The sequence below is a fragment of the Dipodomys spectabilis genome, unplaced genomic scaffold (assembly GCF_019054845.1).
Source record: "Dipodomys spectabilis isolate Male_0828 unplaced genomic scaffold, ASM1905484v1 ptg000019l, whole genome shotgun sequence".
Classification (NCBI taxonomy): Eukaryota; Metazoa; Chordata; class Mammalia; order Rodentia; family Heteromyidae; genus Dipodomys; species Dipodomys spectabilis.
The window spans coordinates 10,648,460-10,655,147 of NW_024870696.1; positions in this window are offsets into that span (position 1 = coordinate 10,648,460).

Sequence of the window (6,688 nt, forward strand, 5' to 3'; positions counted from 1 at the left end):
TAAAAATAGACAATAAAAAGATATTAGGTCTTCTAGATACTGGGGCAGATAAAAGTATAATTGCAAAAAAGGATTGGCCGTTGGGATGGCCTATACAGACCTCTCCTCAAGTATTACAAGGCCTAGGATACACAAAAACTCCTGAAATGAGTGCAAGACAACTCTCCTGGAAGGACGATGAAGGCCACTCAGGCACTATTCAGCCTTATGTGCTAGAGCTGCCAGTATCATTGTGGGGAAGAGATCTGTTAAAAGAGATGGGGTTTACTCTGAGCAATGAATATTCAGCTGTTTCCCAAGATATGATGACTAGCATGGGGTATCATCCTAGCTTTGGCCTAGGGAAATTTCTACAAGGCAATAAAGAGCCCATCCAAGTAGAACAAAAGTTAGACAAACAGGGACTGGGTTTTTCATAGCGGCCACTGGGGCGGGCATTCCCATAGTTTGGAAGACGGGGGATCCAGTATGGGTGCCTCAGTGGCCACTGCCCTCGGAAAAGCTTGCTGCTGCTCAAACTCTAGTACAAGAACAGGTAGAACTGGGGCACCTTAAGCCTTCTGTTTCTCCTTGGAATACTCCTATTTTTGTAATAAAAAGGAAATCCGGAAAGTGGAGATTGCTACATGATTTGCGTGCAATCAATGGACAAATGCAAATTATGGGTCCAGTTCAGAGGAGCTTACCGCTTCTTTCTTCCCTACCTGAAAATTGGCCTGTTATAGTCATTGACATAAAGGATTGTTTCTTTTCTATTCCATTATTTGCTAGGGACACTGAACGTTTTGCTTTTACCCTCCCTTCCTGTAATCATGAGGAACTGGACAAAAGGTACGAATGGGTAGTACTTCCCCAGGGCATGGCAAACAGTCCAACCATGTGTCAGTTATTTGTGGCCGAGGCTCATAAGCCGCTTAGACAAAAATATCCCAAGGTGTGCTGCATTCATTATATGGATGATATTTTGTTGGACTCTAAATCAGAGCAATTACTACACAAAGATTATGAGGAACTTACCAAGCTGTTAAATGCTAAAAGCTTGATTATTGCCCCTGAGAAAGTACAACAACACTCTGTTGTTGAATATTTAGGGGCTACCATACATAAATCTCATATTGTACCCCAAAAGGTAGAATTGAGGAAGGATCATTTAAAAACCCTGAATGATTATCAAAAGTTATTGGGAGACATTAATTGGATCCGATGTTATTTAAAGCTGCCAAATTATGAACTTAAGCCCTTATATAACATGCCACAAGGAGACTCTGCATTAGATTCTCCAAGACAGCTTACGGATGAGGCACGTGATTTACTACGAAAGGTAGAGCATGAGTTACAAAGGGCATGTTTAAAAAGAGTTTAGGAAGGTGAGCCAATTACTTTGTGTATTCTCCCTACATGTGTTCAACCTTCAGGGCTTTTATGGCAAGATGGCCCATTGCTTTGAATTTACCTAAAAGTTTCTCCGGCAAAATCCATTGAGCATTACCCTGCCGCGGTAGCCAGTCTGGCGTTGTCGGGGGTTCAGCAGTGCGTCCAATATTTTGGCAATGCTCCATGCTTCATTATTGTTCCATATACTAATCATCAAGTACAAACATTATGTGCTACTGTAGATGATTGGGCAATCTTACAATGTAGTTTTAAAGGACAAATAGATAACCATTTTCCAAAACATCCCCTGTTAAATTTTCTAAAAGAACATCCCGTAGTTTTTCCTAAATTTACCTCCTTAAATCCCCTTGCTAGAGCTTGCAATATTTTTACCGATGGCTCTAAAACGGGATGCGGCGTGTACATGGTGGAAGGCCATGACCCAGTCCGCCACCAGTTTCAAGCTGGTACTCCACAATTAGTGGAACTACAAATTGTTGTAAAAGTGTTTCAAACCTGTCCTTTTCCTTTTAATTTAATTTCAGACTCTGCTTATGTTATAAATGCTTTAAGAGTCTTGGAGGCTGCAGGGCCAATAAAACAGGCCTCTCCTGTTGGATATTTGTTTTGTTGCTTACAATGATTGCTTTGGCAACGACAACACCCTTTCTATCCCTTACATATTCGCGCCCATACTGGTCTCCCTGGCCCTTTAAGCGAAGGCAATGATATTGTTGATTGCTATACCCGTCAAGATTGGATTTTTTTTAGTTCAAATTTGGATAGAGCAAAAACTTTTCATAACAACTTTCATGTTAACTCAAAAGCTTTACAAAAACAATTTCGACTTTCCCGTGCGGATGCCCGACAAATAGTTTTAGATTGCCCTCATTGTGTAATTTATCACCACTTACCTAGTGTTGGTGTTAATCCTCGAGGCCTTTTGCCTCTTAAACTATGGATGTTACTCATGTACCTGAATTTGGACGCCAGAAATTTGTACACGTTTCTGTAGACACATGCCCTGGCATTATATATGCCTCCCCTATGACTGGAGAAAAGGCACATCAGGTTATTACCCACTGCCTAGAGGCGTGGGCAGCTTGGGGCAAACCAAAACAGCTCAAAACTGATAATGGTCCTGCATATGCAGGAAATCAATTTTTCTCCTTTTGCAAAGCAATGGATGTTCAACTTCTTCATGGGTTGCCCTATAACCCTCAAGGTCAAGGCATCGTAGAACGTGCACATCGCACGCTAAAGGAGACTTTACAAAAACAAAAAGGGGGAATTGGCCATGGCCGTACCCCTAAGGAAAGGCTTTCTCTTGCTTTATTCACTATTAATTTTTTAAATTTGGATGCTCAAGGCCTGTCTGCAGCAGACAGGCATAACAAGTCTCAAGGTCTAACAAAAGGAATGGTAAAATGGAAAGATATTTTGACAGGGCTCTGGCGCGGACCTGATCCCGTGCTAACATGGGCATGAGGTTCTGTTTGTGTTTTTCCACAGGACCAACAGGATCCGGTTTGGGTACCTGAACGACTCGTTAGGAGGGTCCAAGGAGAAGAAGCACAAAATGCAAGGGGTGGTGAAGATTCTTCTGATCGCCCTCACAATGATACAGCCTGTAAGACCAGTGCCGAGATGTGGGATCCTGTCCATGTTCCCGAGACCGATGCCCTTATCTTTTAGGCAATTGGACTGGAGAGTTTGACAGCTGTGGATCATTTGAAGGAGTGGGCGGGAATGGGCTCCCTTATTGGTATCCTGGCATTGGTGATCTTGCTGTGCCTGTGGTGCATATGCCGGATTAGGAGCTCGCAGCGCAGGAGTATGGTTATGGTGGTCCAGGCTTTCACTGCCATTGAGGCCGGACAGTCCCCCTACGCGTGGCTTGCCACGTTAAAGGAATAGCACAGGGTGCGAGGCAAACGCACTGCGCTTGGGAATCACTCCCTGGCGTGAGCCCAAGAAGAGCATGTTGGGTTGCAAGTGGGTTGATGCCGAAGATCCCACCTCTGCAAAAAAGGCATCAGATGGGCCTGGTCATCACTGGGGAAGGCGCGCCCCTCAGGCGAAGACCAGTGCAAGGTCCTCTCATTAATGTTTCAGACAGAGGCCCAACCTCTACTCTTACCTGTTGCTTAATAAAGCAAAAAAGAGGGAGCTGTGGAGAGCTGCAGGAGCCGCGCCCAAAGACGGCGCGGTTGTAAGGCGTGGCCACAAAAGCAACATTGTAGCTGGCGCAGCTGCGACCAAATATGGCACTGGCTCCCGCCTTCCGTCTTCCTGGTGACGAGTGCTCTCTGTAAAAAACAACTCCTTATATGGATATGACTTGGCTCCTAGTTTGCTTCTGTGTTTGCAGCCCTATCGGTATATGCCACGTGGCGCTTCGGGATTGGCCATCCAGGAGACTTATAACCGGAGCGCGAGGGCAGAGGGAAAGAGAAGCAGGAAGAAGCGGGCAGGAGGAGAAGCAGGAGAGAAGAAGCTGTAAACAAGGTCCTGAATAAACCGCCTGAAAGAAGAACCTGTTGTCGCGTCATCCTTGCGGGTCGAGGCGGTCGCGACACAGATTGACCCATTGCAACAATGAGATGTACAAGACGTTATATCAAAAAACGAACTTTACAACTTTGGCAGGAGGGGGGGAGGGCGTGGAAGGGAGGAGTAGGTCGGAGGAGATGGGAAGGGATGCGAAGGGTAAACAAAGGAGGAAGCTACAATGCTTGATAAGAAATGTACTCATTATCTTGCCCATGTAATTGTAACCCCTCTGTAAGGCATTTTATCAATAAAAAAAAAAAAAAAAAAAAAGCAGCCACCAACTATTCCAACGATAGGAACAAAAACATACAGTTCATTGTTTGAAGTGTCTGAGCAGGTCATTTTAAGCAAAAAGTGTATATCACAGAAGAATAGAAGGATTATGTTGAACTGACAGAAGTCAGCCTGAATGTATTGCCAGTGTGCACATCTATAAAGAGAAGATCACTAAGGGGGAAGCCAGTGTGTTCTGGACACAGAACCACATCGTTGGGTCATGATGACAGGGTAATAAAAGGGGCTGACAACTGGCCACAGAGTGGCCATAATTGTAAGGAAAAGAATTTCCACAAAAGCATTCATGAGTAACTAGAATTACCAGTGTGAGCCGCTGGTGCCTGGATAACTCATGAATTTTGTTACGGTATGGTAATGAATATTACAGTAATCAATGTATAAACATTCCTCTTAGAGTTGTAAATATTGGCTCAATCAGCAATAGGCAGAGGGTATGGAGCTGAATAAATTTAAATATATATGTATGTGATTGTCACTTTATCATTTACACATAATTATATTCATTATTATACTATACATATATTACATATGTTTTATATATACACACATATATTTATGTGCACATATATAATTTATATAGTACAATATATACAAGATACACTAGTAGTATATACAATATATACAAATATATTAAATAGATATACTTAAATATATGTCTATATTTATATGTTATATAACTTATAAAATTAAGACAATACTGCTGCCTTTATACATGTATATAAAATATATCTGTGTTTATATCTGTCCATCTTACTTTCTGCCATATATATAAATCTGTCTGCTACCCTTCTTTTTATCAATTTGTATGTATGTAGAAATACATGCATGTGTAAATATGTATATATACATACATATAGAAAATTACAATTCTAAAGAATATTATAATGAAAATCTTTTAACGCAACAGCTAAATATTAAATTTACCAACACAACTAAAAATTAAGCATTTTTAAGGACCCAGTAATATATTTCTCCTAAACAAAATAATGGGCAATATGTTTATAAAATCATGCTTCAGGATACCAATGATAAGTAAATTGAACTAAGAAACACTGGAAGTGTCAACTCCTACAAGTCAGAATAAACAGCTATAATTAGAATCAACTGAGATTTGGAGAATGAGATTCCTTTACAACGCTGATGCAGAAGCTGCTGCAACTGTAATGATCATAATGGAATTTCCTCCAAACTACTAACTGGCACTGCCCAAGGCCCAGAAACATCACTTCTGATGTTGTATCCAAAGTAACTAAGTGAAGGATCTCAGTAACCTCCATGATTTTCTGCTCCTAGCTGGAGTACTAAAAGTAACCAAGGTATAATGGAATCTATGTGTCAATCACCAGATGAACAAATAAAGAAAATTTAATATATTTGAACAGTAGGAGATAATGCAACCTTAAAGAAATCCTCCTATTTAAAAATCAGTATGTTTTATTACATTTACCATAAAAGATACAAAAAACATAAAGAAATGTTCATAATGAGTGATGAGAAGGGAGCTGAGAAGGGAACTGCAGAGAAGGACAAATGCTGTGCAATATTCCTCACAGAGACAAAGCTGGTTGTTGGGAGGTGAGCACAGGATGGGTTCATCTAAGGACACTGAATTTCAGTTGCAGGACAGGACAGGACAGAAATCACTGCTTTAGAGCTGCTATACAACAAAAGAAATAGCTTAGACTCTATATAATACACTCATATTTGCTAAAATATAGATCTTATTTTTATTACAAAGGCAAAATAATAAAGTGAGAGGGAATTGGTGAAGGTGATTGGTATGTGAATAGCTGAGATTTGGGCCATAAATCTGTGGTCATAACTTATCTTAAACTCATCAGTCTGTATACACTCAGTATTTCCTGATTTGTGTGCCAATTACGTATAGGAAATTAAAGCAGTACATAATAATAAGCAAAAAGCTAAAACATACATTAATGTCTGGAAGGTAGCAAAATTTACCACAAGCATAAGCTTTCCTGAGGACAAATCACCTACTGTTTTTTTTATTACTGTATCCCAACTGATTTTTTATACTTAGCATGAGCATAACTAATCAATCATTTCTTATGTTATCAAATTTTACTTGATAGATTATTAATCTTCTGATGTTTTATTTTCACTTTTTAATCAATCTCATCATAAATGCTCAATAATGGAAGATCCAAGCATAGCTATATTTAGGAGTAGAGAAATATGCAAATACAGGGTCAAATAAAATCTTAATTTTTGCTTCAGATAATTTCCTCAAATGTAAAAACTGCATGGTCATTGTTTGAACTCCATTTTTAAAAATTATGGATAAACATAAAAGTTTAATAGTATGTGCTAAACAAAGTCACTTTCAATGACAATTTCACAGCTAAAAGCAGATTAGGTTGGAAAAACAGAGGCCACAGAAAGAATTAGAATATTCCTAAGTATTGAATGGGGCTAACTTATTGCTTTCTTCTGTGAGTCACTA